This window comes from Humulus lupulus, chromosome 7 (genome assembly GCF_963169125.1).
Source record: "Humulus lupulus chromosome 7, drHumLupu1.1, whole genome shotgun sequence".
Classification (NCBI taxonomy): domain Eukaryota; kingdom Viridiplantae; phylum Streptophyta; class Magnoliopsida; order Rosales; family Cannabaceae; genus Humulus; species Humulus lupulus.
In genome coordinates, this window is record NC_084799.1 from 36,761,260 (window position 1) to 36,778,581 (window position 17,322).

The 17,322-nt window shown below is 36.3% G+C and overlaps 1 pseudogene; it reads left to right on the plus strand.

The window, feature by feature from the left end:
- The first annotated feature begins 4,515 nt into the window (after positions 1 to 4,515).
- Positions 4,516 to 12,847, plus strand: LOC133791594 (UDP-glucose iridoid glucosyltransferase-like; annotated as a pseudogene).
- The last annotated feature ends 4,475 nt before the right edge of the window (positions 12,848 to 17,322 follow it).

The following is a 17,322-nucleotide window of genomic DNA, read 5'->3' on the forward strand; positions in this document are numbered from 1 at the left end:
CACGCTGCCTTCGCTAGACAAGGCATACCAGACTTTGATACAAGAGGAGCGCTTACATGGTGGCAATTTTCATCATGAGAAGGGCGACTGTGATAGTATCATGGCTTTTAAGCTTCAGACGAATCTTCGAGGTAAATCTCGCTCTGTTGATAATTTTGACAAGTTTTGTGTGCATTGCAATCGTGAAGGCCATGATCAAGGTTCATATTTTCAACTACTTGGCTTCCTGGATTAGTAGGGGGATCGACCTCATGGTAGTTGTGGTCCTGGCCGCGAAGGCAGATGTAATGGCTGTAGTGGTGCGGCTGGTGGTCGAAGTGGCAGAGGGGGAGGCAGTAGTGGTTCCCCATTGGTTCGAATAAACAAAACCATTGTTGGCTCTTCGAGACAAGTGAGTACTTCTCAGGCATCGCCAAACACTTCAGAGGCAGCAGGATTATCTGGCATTACGCCTACCCAATGGCAGACCATTCTTGATCTTCTTAATTTACCAAAGCCCAAAGATCGTTTGACGGGTAAGTGTTTATGGATACTCGATATCAGGGCCACTCATCATGTCACAGGTACATTAAAATTGTTAGTTTATCTAAAGACAATCAGTCATTTTCCTATGAAATTACTCGACGGGCGATCTATAGCCGCCACACATGAGGGAAGCGTGGTGTTATCGGGAAATTTGAGACTTAATAATGTGTTATTTATTCCTCATTTGGATTGTAATTTGATCTTTATGTCCCAACTCTTAGAAGAGCATAAATGTACTATTCAAATAACTGATCTTTGTGTGTTATACAGGACCAAGTGATGAGGAGGTTTATTCTAGTGGGTGAGCGCAAGGATGGGCTTTTGTTTTTCTGTGGTGTACCACATGCCAAGGTCCTAGCGTCTGGGGCATCCTTTAGAGAAAGTTCTTCGGAAGTTTTTGTTTGTGAGTCAATTTTGTGGTTTGAATAAAAATAGTTGTGATGTATATTTCCGTGCAAAGCAACATCGAGACAGTTTTCCTATTAGTAGTAGTCGTGCTAGTAGGATTTTTGAACTTATTCATTGTGATTTTTGGGGATGCTACCGGACCCGTTCTTCATGTGGGGCTTCTTATTTTTTGACTATTGTGGATGATTTCTCACTAACAGTTTGGGTTTATTTGCTTTATAATAAATTGGAAGTTTGCATCATGTTTCTGAATTTTGTTCCATTGGTTGAAAGGCAATTTCATTAGCATATTATGTGTGTTAGAAGTGATAATGGAACTAAATTTACATGCTTAACTGACTGTTTTGAGAAACATGGCATTATTTTTTAAACTTACTATGTTGGGACCCCATAACAAAATGCTCGTGTTGAGCATAAACATCAACATATTTTAAACGTCGTATGTGCTTTGCGTTTTCAAGGGCATTTGCCTATTCAATTTTGGGTAAAGTGTGATGGTGGCGTGTTACTTAATAAATTGCACACCTTCTAGTGTTCTTAATTATAAGACACCTTATGAATGTTTTTTTGGTCATGTTCCTAATTTACAAGTCATTCGTGTTTTGGGTTGTTTATGTTACGCTCATAATCAAAAACATCAAGGTGAAAAATTTGCTAGTAGAAGGCGTATGGGCATTTTTTTGGGGTACCCATTTGCTAAAATAGGATGGAAGCTGTATGATTTAGAAACAAAAGAGATCGTTGTTTCTAGGGATGTTAAATTTTTTGAAAATGTATTTCCATCGTCTGAACATAGAGTTGTACCACTTGATAATGCTTCTAGTAATAACGTGGGTAGTCAACCATTTTATGAGGAAGATTTTGATGACTTTGTATGTGAAGGGGTGGCTTGTCATGATTTCTTTCCTGCTGCCATGGAGGACACTATGGCGTAGGGGGGAGTAATATAGAGATAGGGGTAATGATGGTCAGGGATGTGAAGATGGTTTAGAGGCAGCCCAAGACTCAATGGTTGCAGATGCACTTACATGTGGTGCTCATGCGGAGATAGTGGCAAAACTGGGACGAGGCAAATGTTCAAAATTACCTAATTCTCGCTACTGTGACTTTGTGACTCATACCATTGTGAAAAAAGAAAAGTCCCTCCGCAAACTCATCTTCTTCACCAACTTCCTTAGGTACTCCTTATCCTATTTCACATTTTGTGTCTTATGATAGATTTTCTGATAACCATAGAAAATATATAGCAGCAGTAACTGCAAGCAATCCTCCTAAAACTTTTAACGAAGCTGTGAAACATGAAGGTTGGAGAAAGGCTATGGTCGAGGACATACGGACTTTGGAAGATCAAGGCACTTGGATCCTGCAAAAATTATGCCCTGGGAAGAAATCTCTAGGAAGTAAATGGGTGTATACTGAAAATTACAATGAACGAGGAGATTTGCTGAGATTGAAAGCTAAGCTTGTCATATTTGGTCATCATCAGGTAGAAAGTATTGACTACAATGAGACTTTTGCTCCAGTTGAAAAAATGGTGACAGTTCGTACTTTTCTTGCAATCGCAGCCGTCAAAGAGTGGGAAGTTCATCAGATGGATGTACATAATGCTTTTTTGCATGGTGATTTAGCTGAAGAGGTCTACATGAAAATTCCTCCAAGATTCGAGAAAAATCAGTCCAATTTGGTATGCAGAATGAAGAAGACCTTATATGGTTTAAAACAAGCACCTAGGTGTTGGTTTGCCAAACTTGCAACGGCATTGCAGAATTATGGTTTTCAACAATCATATTCAGATTATTCTTTATTCACCACGATGAAGGGCACAATTCAGATTAATGTGCTTGTATATGTGGATGATATAATTATTGCTAGCAATGATATGGTGGCCTTGGCAATCTTTAAAGACTGTCTTGGAAAATGCCTTAAAATGAAAGATCTGGGGGTATTGAAATATTTTCTCGGGCTAGAAGTTGCTCTCAGTTTAGAAGGCATTTTCATTTGTTAGAGAAAATATGCATTGGAAATTATTTATGAGACAGGATTACTAGGTGCTAAACCTGCCTAATTCCCTATGGAGCAAAACCATCGTTTGACATTGGCATCTGGACGATTCCTTGATGATCTAGAGCGATATCGTCGACTAGTTGGGCGGTTGATTTATTTGGGTGTTATGCGACCTGATTTATGCAACAACCCCGGGAAGAGTATTGGAAAACGGCATTATGTGTTCTTCACTATTTGAAAATGAGTCCTGGCGAACGGATCTTATTACGAGCTGACAAAAAATTAAACTTGGAAGGATGGCGTGATTCTGATTGGGCAATTTGTCCATTAACATGGCGATCATTGAGTGGTTGGTTTGTTTTACTTGGTTATTCTCTTGTTTCCTGGAAAACCTAGAAGCAAGCAATTGTCTCACGTTCATCAGTAGAGATAGAGTATAGATCGGTGGCCTCTATTACCTGCGAATTGAAGTGGCTCAGACAGATGCTTGAGAAGTTGGGTGTACAACATAAGATGGACATGTGACTCTATTGTGATAGTCAATCTGCATTATATATAGCACAAAATCATGTTTTCCATGACGGACAAAACATATTGAGGCAGACTAACATTTTGTACGATATGCGATTATAGACGACTTAATTCTTCCTTCGTATGTGGCTACAAAGCAGCAATTGGCGGACATTTTTACGAAAGCTTTGGGTCGATCATCATTTGAATTTTTGTTGCGCAAGTTGGGTGTTCAAGACCTTCACACTCCAACTTGAGAGGGGGGGGGGGGGTAATAGGACATATTCTATCATTAATTTAATTTGTCATGGACATATTCTATCATTAGTTCTAATTTTATGTATAGTTATTATAGGAGAGAGTCTTGGGGTGCAAGATTAGGGGTGGTCTTTTTGGTTTCCCTTTTTTGATGATGTAATTTGTATATATGTGGGCATTAAGTTTTGAATGAAATAGAGAGAATTGAGATCAATCTTGGCAAAAGTTGAAAGGTATTTTGGTATTTGATTTCAAGATCCATTTTTTTTCATTTTGCAAAATAGAACATCTTTTCTATAATTATTTGAAATTCAAGATATAGACTAGATTGTATAAATCCTTCTTAATATAAAGTATTCATTTTTTTTCTTTTTAAAGAAAGAATTTTCTGGTTGAACTAGCATAACCTAAAGACAGAATTAAAACTGCACAAATCTCACAATAAAAATAACCTACAAACGAAGAACCAAGCCGATTACAAATCTAGAGCAAATATAACAAGCACGACACTAACCCAAACAAGAACATACACAGAATCAGAACTACGAAGGGAGGACCACATATAAAGTATTCATTTCAGCCTAGTGTTTTCTGAGCTGATATTATTATTCAACTGTCATATTATCTCTAAAATAAATTCACGTACGCAATCTTTAATTTAATAAAACGTACAAGTGTAACTCTCCACCCTCTTTAAGAAAAACTCATGTCTCTAAACACTCCATTTTCGAACTTTGATCAATCCCTCTGAAGGATTTTACTCTCTCTGATCTTTGTAAACAAACCATTACAATTTCCATAGTTTGAGAAATGGGAAAACAAACAGAGAAACGTTTTGATTTGGTGGTACTTGTCCCATGTCCATTCCAGGGCCATATCAATCCAAGGCTTCAATTGGGCACACTTCACTCATTTGGATTCTCAATAGCTGTCGTTCACACCATTTTCAACTCTCCTGACCCTAAAAACCACCCTCATTTTAGCTTTGTCCCAATATCACATGGCTTATCAGATCAAGATATTCCCTACGAACCAATATCAGATAACATAGAAGCAATTAATTATAATTGCAAGGAGAATTTTAGAGATTATTCAGAAAAACTTGTTATGAATGAAGAAAAAAAAAAGAAGGATGAGATGATTAGGTGCTTAATATCTGATGAACTCATGTTTTATGTTGAAGTTGTGGTCGTCGATCTGAACCTGCCAAGCATAATCTTGCGAACCACAAGTGCGACTACTTCTCATGCTCTGTGTGTCCTTGTTAGACTCACTTAACAAGGCAATAATGTTCTTTCCGAAGGTACTTTATATGTATGTATATAAAAATATATGTATGTGATTGTGTAATGTGTGACTTGCGTCTTGATAGGCTTTAGTTTGCAAAAAATGACATGGTTTCTTAGGATAAGTATGAAGAGTTTAATCAGTTGTTTTTAAAGTCTTTTACCAACTTAGTTTGCTTCCAATTGTTATAATTAATGTAGCATATATAGCAATTCCCATCACATGTAAATTTTATTTATCTTCTAAATTTGCGGTGGCAGCTAAATACAAACCAATTCTTTTCATATTTGTGTATTACATGTTCAGATTCTCATGATATTGTGCCGGAGCTCCATCTACTGAGATTCAAAGACCTGCCATCTTCTCTGAGTAAGAATTTAGGAAAATTTGCAAAACTGATACCTGACATACGACAAAAGGAAGTCTTCAGCCATCATTTGGAACACTTCGAAATGCCTTGATGAATCAATTTTAGAGCAAACCCAAGGCAATCTCAAGTACCAATCTTCCCATTAGGTCCTCTACACATGGTGGTACCATTCAATATCTCAAGTAGCCTGATCAAAAAGGACAAAACCTGCATTTCATGGCTTGACAAACAACCCCATAAGTCATTTTTATGTGAGTACCTCAGGCAACATAGTAGCCTTGACTGAGAAAGAAGTAGCTAAAATCGCTTGGGGGCTAGAAAATAGCAACCAACCCTTCTTATGGGTGGTTCGGCCTGATTCGATTAGTCATTCAGATTGGACTGGGTTGTTGCCTGAAGGGTTCCAAGATTCTATTAGAGATAAGGGATGCATTGTGAGATTGGCACCCCAAAGGGAGGTGTTGTGTTAAGGAACTAGTTAGTTAGTTAGTGCTTAAGGTTGTTAATCTATTTTTACTGTTACTTAACAACTTTTTCTATTCTATTAGATTCTAACTAACTCATTGTATATATTGTGTTGGTTCCTCTTTAATTGTGTTGGTTCCTCTTTAATCAGTAGTTAGCAATACACAAGTTTTCTCATTAATATTCTTTCATTTCTCTAAAACCTAATATGGTACCAAAGCTCTTTCTTTGAACCTTACTGTTATCCTCAATCCTTCTTCTTCTTTCTTGATGGCTCAAGCTTAGGATACCTCCAATGGTGGTTCATCTTCTCAAACAACTTCTGCTATGGTTACTCTTCCAAGAACGGGTCTCGTCCACTTTTCTCACACTCTTTCAATTTGATTGGATGAACACAACTATCTTCCATGGAAACATCAAGTTTTTCATGCTATTCAAGGAAATCGATTGCAAAAATTCCTGGATGATTCTAACATACCATCAAAGTTCCTTACTGAAGCAGATCGTACTACAAATCGTGTGAACCCAGAGTTTCTCAGCTTGCTCATTTCTTGGCTTCTTTCTTCCATGTCTGAGAAAATGACCAATCATATGATCAGACGTGACTCTATAGCTCATACTTGGTCAGCTCTTTCTGATTACTACACATCACAAAATCGTGCAAAGATAAGTCAATTTCGTACTCTTCTTCGTAATACAAAAATGATTGGTTCTTTGAGTGAATATCTACTCAAAATTAAGACTATTGTTGATACCCTTGCTTCCATAGGCCATGTGACCTTTGAACAAGATCAAATTGAAGCTATCTTTAATGGCTTGCCCAAAGAATATGAATTCTTTATCACTTCTGTCAATACTCGCACAGATCCGTATATTGTGGCTGATATTGAGGCTCTATTGATGGCTCAAGAGGTTTGGATAGACAAAGGGGCAAAAGATTTGGACATTGTTATTGCTGAAGCTAATCTGGCTTCTCAAACCCGCCCCACTCAATCTCGAGGTGCCTATTCCACTGGTAGTTCTCGTGGTGGCTACTCCAGAGGCCACTTGCAACTTCCAAGCTAGAATGCTCCGCCCTTTGCTCAATCTCCATCATTCAATAGTGGTGCCCGACTCTCTTATTCATCTCGTGGTACTTCCTCTACTCCATTTGGCACCTCCCAAAGCTTCCCAAGTGTTGGCCGTGGTTCTTACATACCTTGGGGGTCCAGAACAACAGTGTCAACTCTGCCACAAACAAGGGCACTCTGTCAAGCAATGCTTCTACATATTTGACAAGTCTTTCCATGGACCTGAATCCTTTCAGTCGTTTCACCCCAACTTCTAAAGTGGTGATATGCAAGCAAAGATGGCTACCCCTGAAACTGTCGTGGACCACAGTTGGTACCCAAATTCTGGCACTACACATCACTTGACTCCGGACCACACCAATCTCATGCACACTTCAGAATATTTTTTTGAAGAGCATATTCACATGGGTAATGGTACAGGTTTGGACATTAAAAGTGTTGGTCACACTTCATTTCACTCTCCTTCTCATTCTAAACCCCTTTACTTATGCAATCTTCTTCATGTTCTTGATATTACAAAAAAATTTCTTAGTGTGGGTCAATTTGCTGAAGATAACCATGTTTTGAGTTTCACTCTAATTTTTGTTGTGTGAAGGAACCAATTATAGGGAAGACCTTGCTGGTTGGGAAGTGCCACAAGGGTCTCTACCGGTTTGACCCTACTCAGCTATCTCTTCTTTCAAAATCTTCACAATCTAAGTCTTCAGCTGGTTACACACCTCAGTCCAACACTCATACACTTTCTGATGTTACTTGTATAAGAAGTAGCTCCTCTGTATTTTCTTATATGTTTCGCCTATGGCACAATCGCCTAGGGCATCTGTAGCGTCCGAAATTTTCTAATAAGGCTTAGGGCCTTGATTAGCATGCCTGGAGGGCAATAATTGATTTATTATGTTAATATGTGAATTTGATGAGTATGTGAATAGAAATGCATGTTTAGGTGAATTAAATATGCATGTGGGCCCCTTTTGGCTATTAGGGTCATGTATGTAATTTTAGCCCGTTGAGGGCATAAATGCTATATTTATGTATATTATGATTGTTACCATGTGTGAGTAGTGATATATTTGTGATGCATGATCCAAGACAATCCTAGGGAGCAGTTTGGCTAGAAAGTCACAACAGGGTCGAATACCCGGCTTGGGAGGAGCCTAGGGGTATTTTGGGAATATAATATGTATTCAAAATTTATTGAGTAACGGGTAGTAATTTAGTAATGATTTATTATGTCGGGATTAAACGGGAATTTATAGGAATACTGAAATGCCCTTGGTGGCATTAAAGGTTAAGGGTAGACTTAAGGGGGGAAATTTAGTCTTTTGGCAAGTGGATATACACTTAGAGCATTGAGAAAAACACTGGAACTTAGAAAAAGAACAAGTCAAAGCTCTCAAGTCTCTCTCTCATTCGGTTCATCTCTTCTCCCCTTGGTGCTTGGTTTTGAAAGATTTTAGACCAGAAATTATGAGGTTCAAGGTTGGAATTTGGGAGGCTAGCAACTTTGAACTCAGTGGATTAGTTCAGAGGCTTAATAAAGATCAAAGGTATGCTCTTAAACCTTATCATCAAGTTGAATTCTGGTGGTCTTGCTGCTAGAACTTAGGCTTGCATGGATTTGGTTTCCAAGGTTGGTTTTGGATGTTTGATGGGTGTAAGAATTTGTTTATGAGTTTGTTAGGATGTTTAGGCTATATGAGTATGAATTCTGGGCTAAATTCTGAGGTTGGCTAAAGTTTGGGGTGTGAATTATGGGTTTAAGCTTAAGGAGAAACTTGAGAAATAGGTTGGTTTCTAGGTTTCTGGGGCTTGTGTCGCGACCTGTGTGCGCATGAAGGCCTAGGGAGGCCTATGTTCTTGAGGCAGGCCGCGGCCCAAGGAAAGGAATGTCGCAGCCCATGTCTCCCAGCAGGGAGGCATTTTGCCTCTGTTTTGGGGCGTCCCGTGGCCCTTAAGGGGCTGGGTCGCGGCCCTAAATTAATGTATTGGTTGTTTGAAGGTTCTTGGCTCAGGAACCCAAAAGTTAAGGCTCGGGAAGGATTTTACCACCCGGATTAGTAGAATCTAAGGTCTCGGAGACTAGAATTATATCCCAAAGTTATTTAATGAATTATAGCTTGATGGATGGCTATTGTTGATGTGTTGTGACTAGGTTTTCAGTAAAGCTCGAGTTAGAGGACTGTGCTCAGGATTTCGGTGCTCAGGAAGCTTAGGACACAAGTAAGAAAATAGTTGTACCCATAGAGCAGGGCGTGGCCCTATAGTTTGTATTGCAGGGCATGGCCTTATGTGATTGAATTTCAGGGTGTAGCCCTATTGATTATGTTTTGTATTTGTTTAAGTATTTGTTGATTGTATGCTATGTATTGCATATTTCTGAATAAATGACGAAGGCCGAAAACGGCGAAGGTCGAGAACGGCAGGAAGATGAGTACGGCAAGGGGCCGAGAACGGCATTAAGCACGTGGAGTGCAAAGTCGAGTACAGCAAGGGCCGGGAGTGGTGCTAGCACGTGGAGTGCAAAGCCGAGTACGGCAAGGGGCCGGGAGCGGCGTTGAGCACATGGAGTGCAAGCCGTTAGGGTGAGACCCCTCTCGGATGCAGGAGTCATCCTCATGGTGAAGACCGCAAACCCAGGGCCTGGTAAAGCGCCTGGGATGGCATGGCCGCTATGTGTTTAGCCTGTTGGCTATTTTGTTATATGTTGATTTTTTGTGTTGAGTTTTCTTGCTGGGCTTCAGCTCACGAGTGCTCTATGGTGCAGGTAAGGGCAAAGGAAAGGTCGACCAACCATGAGTATGGAGAGCGTGAAGCGACGTGTACATGTTCGACCTACCTGGCTGCCACGGCCAGGGGTGCTTTTGGGAAATGTTATGTATTAACCTGAATTTTGTCGCCTAGTCGATCCTAAATGTATCCGATTGTATTGCTTTGATTTGGAAACCAAGTAGTAATTCTACTTGTGCTTTAAACTGAAGAAAAGTTGGGAAAGCCTCATCTTTGGTTCTGAGTAAGTAAATCCAAGTGTGCTTAGAGAAGGCCTCAACAAAGCTAATGTAGTACCGATAACCATTAGTGGATACATCAGGGGAAAGATCCCATAAATTCGAATGCAGTAGTTGTAATGGAGTAGAATAGACAGTAGTAGACGTGGGAAAGGGGAGTTTGTGATGTTTGCTAAGACAACATGCATTACACAAATCTGAAGTATTTTTATTATTTAAAGGAATGTTACAAGAATGGAGTATATATTTTAAAGCACAAGTAGAATTACTAATTTTTTACACACACATGACATTTTACATAGAATCTCATGTCCCCACACACATGAACAAAATGGCATTGCCAAGCGAAAACATAGGCACATAGTTGAGAGTGGTCTAACCTTATTCGCTCAATCCTCTTTGCCATTAAAATTTTGGGATGAAGCCTTTAGAACTTCAGTGTTTTTTATTAATAGAATACAAACTCCTATACTCACCAATGTGTCTCCTATTGAAGTTTTATTTGAGGTCAAACCAGATTACTCCATGCTCAAAGTGTTCGGCTGTCTATGCTTCCCAAATTTGAGGCCTTACAATAGAAACAAACTAAACAATAGGTCCACTCCATGCACTTTTCTTGGTTAAAGTTTGTCTCACAAAGGTTTCAAGTGTCTCTCTAAAGAGGGTTGTTTATATCTCTCTGGAGATGTACTGTTTCAGGAAAATGAATTTCCTTTTGCCTCTAAAACAGATACTCCATCCTCATCTACTCAAGTCCCACCACCAAAACTACCCTTTGCCAAACCAGCTACTGTTCAGTGTCTTCCTACCCGTCTACAGCCTTTAACGTCTCATGTCTTGTATACAACTAACTCTCCTACTCACCCTCTTAATGTGTATATTCCTTCTCGGTCACTGTCCATATCCCTTACTACAAGTGTTAATCCTTCTCCATAACCTAATCTTAACTTATTCCCTCCTACTGATGTTGCCAAACATCAACAAGTTTCCAATACTATTTCTGTGAATACTAATCCGATTGTAGCAGGAACAAATACCCATCAAATGGTTACCAGAGCTAAAGTTAAGATTCAAAAACACAAAGTATATATAGCTTTAGCAGAACCAAAGAATGTTAAGGATGCTTTACAAACTGGTCATTGGAAAGATGCAATGACACTGAGTTCACAACTTTACAAGCCAATTCAACTTGGTCTTTAGTTGATCTACTAGCTGGCCGAGTACCTATTAGTTGCAAATGGGTTGTTAAAGTTAAAGAGAATCTCGATGGGTCCATTCATAAGTATAAAGCACGACTTTTGGCTAAAAAGTTTTACCAACAACAAGGTTTTGATTATAATGAGATGTTTAGCCCTGTGGTGAAGCTGGTTACTATTAGAGTTCTCTTGACAGTTGCTATCTCCAAAGGATGGTGCATTCGTGAATTAGATGTGAACAATGCATTCCTCAATGGTGACTTGCAAAAGGAAGTGTACATGGTACAATCTCCAGGGTTTGAAGATAGCTTACATCCTACAAAAGTTTATCGACTTCACAAATCACTCTATGGTCTCAAACAAGCTCCAAGAGCTTGGTTTGAGAAGATGTCCATTGCAGTGTTCATCTATGGTTTTGTCTCTACTAAAGCTTATTCTTCCTTATTTGTTTGGGCTACTTCGAATTATTGCATCTATGTCGTTGTCTATGTGGATGATATTTTGATCATCGGCAACTTTAACATTGTTATAACTCAGCTGGTTTATGATCTACACTCATCCTTTGCTCTCAAGGATTTGGGCCAAGCTTCTTATTTTCTTGGGATTCATGTCACTCATACCACTGTTGGGATTCATTTGTCATAGAAAAAGTATATTCAGGATCTTATTTGTCGAGCTCGGATGTAAAATGCCAAGCCTATTGAGACTCCTATGAATGCTAGCTTGAAACTCTCCAGTTATGGCAGTGATCTTGTCGAAGGGACATCTTCTTCTCTTACTAGGCCTGATCTATTGTAGGAACTCTACAATATGCCACTATCACTAGGCCTAAGATTTCCTACTCTGTCAACAAGGTAGCATAATTCATGCATAATCCTCTTGCTTCTCACTGGGTTGTTGTCAAGAGGATTCTTCAATATCTTGCTGGAACTTTAGACCATGGTGTTCATCTACGTTGATCTACTACTTTGAACATTGAAGCTTTCAGTGATGTTGACTGGGCCTCGGATCCCGATGATCGCAGGTTCATATTAGGCTTCTGCATATACTTTGGTGGTAATCTTATCGCTTGGTAGTCAAAGAAGCAGACCCCAATTTCGCGTTCTTCTACTAAGGCTGAGTTTCAGAGTTTAGCAAGTTCTGTCACTGAGCTCACATGGATTCGATCCTTGCTTCAGGAACTTCGTCTACCTCTTTGTGTGCCTCCAACAGTGAGGTGTGACAACCTTAGCTTTATCATTCTCACTGCAAATCTTATTCTTCATGCACGTACAAAACATATCGAGATTGACCTTTATTTTATTTTTTTTGTAACAAAGTGTTGCAACATCATCTTTTTGTCAAGAATATCCCATCTCTTGATCAAATTGCTGACTGTCTCACCAAGCCTGTTTCAAGCACTCGATTTTCAGATCTCAAGGACAAACTCAGTGTTGTGTCATTATCCACACTGAGTTTGAGGGGGGTTGTTAAGGAATTAGTTAGTTAGTTAGTGCTTAAGGCTGTTAATCTATTTTTACTATTACTTAACAGCTATGTCTATTCTGTTAGATTCTAACTAACTCATTGTATATAAGGTGTTGGTTCCTTTTTAATCAATAGTAATCAATACACAAGTTTTCTCATTGATATTCTTTCATTTCTCTGAAACCTAATATGTTGGCTCATCTTATTGTTGGGGGGTTTTGGAGCCATTGTGGTTGGAACTCAACTTTTGAAAGTATAGGTGAAGGAGTTCCAATGACTTGAGAAAAGTAGGGAAGAAGAAAAGAACATAGAAAACAAGTGTATTAATTCTTTTAATTTTATAAATTTAACATTAAAATTAATTTTAATAAAAATAACACAAAAATACAATAAAAATAAAACCAAAATTAAAACCTAAATCTAACCTATATCATTAATAAAAACAATTTTTTTTCTTTTTAATCTTCTTCTATTATCTCTTCTCCAACTTTTTCTTATTGTCAATTTGAGTTTTTAAGGCTGTAGGCGACATGTTGCTAGACTTGGGGTGGTATGTATGGGTGGCATGGGTGAAGAAGATAAGGGAGGATCTAGGTTTGCGAATGGACAAGGAGATAGTCTCCTCACCACTAGGTTGAGCTATGCCTTGATTTTGGAAACCACTTGCAAAGTTGAACTGGAAAAGCAAGCAAAAAAAAGAAGAAGAAGAAGAAGACCCAGAACTAAGTCCTTATTATACAATTATGAACAAAGATTTGGGGGCAAATGTTGTGTATGCTTTCAGCACAAGCAAAACGACAATTAGTTAGATTTGTGGGCAGAAAGCTAAGATTGGTGTTTGACAAGATGGAGAGATGTCTACTCTCATGGAGAGATAATAAGTTATCAAAGGATTATAATCTTGGCAAGTGCTCGACATGCGAGCATGTTCGAGGGGTGTGCTTGCTAGGGTGCTACTACAAACAATAATTGTTCTTATTGAACAATAATTGTTCTTATTGAGCAAGTTTGTAGAATCTCAAAAGGTGACATAATTAGAGAGAATTACTATGTCATTAATTCTGAGATATTTTGTAATAACAAAGGCCATGTAGTTTAATTGGTCAATCATACTTTCTTAGCAAACAAGTTAAATGTTTATTTTAAATATCTAATAATATGTCTTTTTTGAATTTAAATTCAAATAATTACTCATGGTAAGAATAAGATAAATATATCCCTGAGGTGAGGGGATATTAATAGATTGAATTTAGTATATAAGTAAGAGATTAGATGATGTTTGGCGGGAGACAATGAAAATAGGGGAATAAGAATAGGGATGAGAAAATGAAAAGAAATATGAATAAATAAAATTAATATGAATAAAAAAAATTGATAAAAAATCTTTTTTTTCTTTTCAATTTTGTATTGGAATGATCTTTCCTCCTATTTTCAAATAGAATAGTCATTCTACTAAAATAGTAGAAAATCCATTCCGTTGAAATAACATTCTAACACTCTAAAATGCAACCAAACTAAAAAAAAAAATAAGATGAAAATTAATTCATTTCTATTTTATTATCTCCAACTAAACATCACCACATCACCTGATAGGTGAATTACAATGTATCAACACTCTTTGGTATATCAATGCCAAAAATGTCTCTCTTTCATTAGTGTATATTGATTAATGAAAAAGACTTGTCGATATAAGCTTGGTCAATAGCCGTATTAAGTAAGAATATTTTCTTTGCTAAAGTTCTTTAGTTAATTTGGATAATTTTTATTGTCAAAAAATTGTGTTAGCATATGTTAAGTTGAGATTGATGTTTGAACTCTTACGTTGTTAGTCTTGTAAATCGAGAACTTATTTATTCTAAAGTGAATAATCTTATTTATGATCACTCAAGTATAATTTCTATAGTTTTATTCTTAAATTAAATCATAATGTTATTCATTTAGTAGTTTTTTTTATTTTTTATTAGGACTTATTGATACGGTTGATTCCTATCTTTTGTGTGTGTTGACAAGTTGGTTCCTATCTTTTTCTTTAGCAAATTGATCCCAACTTTGATGTAAACATATTCCTAGAACTGATTAGATTAAATACAGTTTAGTCCTCATAAATATTTTGTGTGTTAACAAATTAGTCACAACCATTATGTTTTCAATATATTATCATTTTTATGTTAAAAATAGGATTAAAGATGATCTCAATGGTTAAAAATATATAAAATTATAAAAAAAGGAATAAAAGGAAAAAAAAATTATATAAAAAAAATGTTAAATTATTTAGAGATTATACATTTTTGGACATTATGTTTTGTCTTTAGACTCTGTGTTTTGACAAATTATTTTTTGGATCATGTGTGTTTTGTGAAATGCTTTAAATAAACCATTAAACCCGATTTTGATTAAAGTTTTTTGAACTAAAATCACAAATAGTTCACTAAATTAACAATTCAGATTAAAAACACATCTATTCTGACTAATAATTGTGTTATTATATTCAATTTTTTGTTTATTAAAATTGGGTATAAGTGTTTACTTGAACTATTTTACAAAATATAAGGTCCAAAAAGTAATTTGTCAAAACACAAGGTCCAAGCAGGTAATGAGACAAAATATGGAATTCAAAAATGTATAATCTCAATTATTTAAAATTAGTATTAAAAAGAGAAATTTTTTTTTAAATAAATAAAAAACTGAAAAAGAATTAAATCAGCCAAAAAAAACAATGAAATTTGAACCATAATTTTTTTATAAATGTATTTTGTGAGGTTATATTAAAAAAAACAATAAAACAATAGCACAGAAAATAGAAATTAAAAAATTTTAATTTATAAAATTATTGTTATGCTAATTTAAATTATATATATCTTAAAAAATTTATTCATTTGTTTTTTTTTTTATAAATTTTCTTCATTTTAATAAGTTTAAGTTTAAGATAAATTAATATTAATTGTTGTTTGTTTGTTTGAGAATTTTGTTTTGGTTTATTTGATAAATTATTGCCTTTCAATTGTCATATAATTATTTTATCTTTGAATATATATGTGATGTATTTGTATAAAAACTAGAAGGTTGAGACTAATTTTCCTAAAAAAAATACTAATTTTACTATTTTGGGTACCTTTTTTTGTTTTTAATTAATTTCAATTTTGACTATTGGATTCAAACAATTACAAACTAGATTCTTTACTTTGTAAATTCAAACAATAAATGATACTCTGAGCTCAAATTTGGTCAACAATAAAATTAATAATGGTCTTGATTTTCATTATTGGTATCCTATGGTGGATTGAATAATGTATGATCTCATTTATACAAGTCTATATGTGTAACGTCCTCCTAATCCAGGACCGTTACATTGTGTACTTTAAATTGTGTCAGACTTGTTAATCAAGTCATTTGGTTATAAACGTGTAATTAAAGTTAACATCAAGTGTTAGAGTTAAAAAATTTGGTCAAAGAAATTGTTGACTTATATTTAAAAAATTTATACATACATGAGATCCCAAAATAATACAACCAAACTTTTAAAAAGGTGTATATAGATCAAAATTACAGCCGGCCGACCTAAGCGGCAAAATCTGGGCTACAACCCTAGTTCCTCTGAGATATCCTCAGTCGTGATGGACGAGCAGCCGCATATGTACACGTTGCCACCGAAGCTCTCCAACTCATGGCTGGTCAACCTTTCCTTTACTCTTACCTGCACCACAAAGCACCCGTGAGCCAAGGCTCGACAAGAAAACTTAAACATGTGCATAAACAGAAAATACAGACTCCCAGACACTTATATAGCATGTCCAGCAGTAATAACCTTCTCATACAGTCATTCAGTTACAAAGATATGGTCATTGGACCTATTTAGGGTCAATGTCTTGAACAGTTGACCATAGAGTCAACCCCGGGGCCCTATGCCCTAGCTATGTGACCATAGATGTAATGACCCACCTATTTCTAAGACTTAGATCATTAACCCTACTAAACATAACTACTACTTTGAAGAGAACATGCATGAGAAATATTCATAACTTTATTGAAAACTTTAAAATAATATTTGTATTACATAAATGAGCTCATTGTTTTAAAATAAAACATAACTTTAAATGAAATTATTGACAAAGCTAAATGCGAAAAATACATAAAAACGTAATTTAAAAAGACTAAAGAAAATAACGTCATCCTCGATCGACTCGCAGCCCATTCATTCCATTCGTCCTCAATACACAAGTCAAGCCACCAAGAATCCTCCTGCTTCTGTATCTAGTTTCCTGCATCACACTAAAAGAACAAGAAATGAGTCTAATGCCCAGCAAGGAAAATCTACCAACATATATATAACATCAAACGTAAACATAAGATCATAACAAAACATACACTATAAAACATATATCTCAACTATAACCCATGTACATGGTAAACATTTGGGGTTTGCTAGCTAAGCAACTATAAGTCTCAAAATACAATGAGGTTTGCTAGCTAAGCAACTATAAGCTCCAAGAACATAAAAGTGTTGGGGTTTGCTATTTAAGTAACTATAAGCCCCAAAACCATATATATCATAACACATAATATCATATCATAACATAACATATTATAGCATAATCATAACATATAAGCATATATAAAACTATCCTATTTTCCTTACCAAAACCAGGATATTTGAGAACAAATGCGAGACTTGGAACACTCCTAAAACTAACAATAAGAATGGTGAGTATTTCTAGAGAGTAAAGAATAAATGTGGAAACTAAACCTTCAAGACAAAA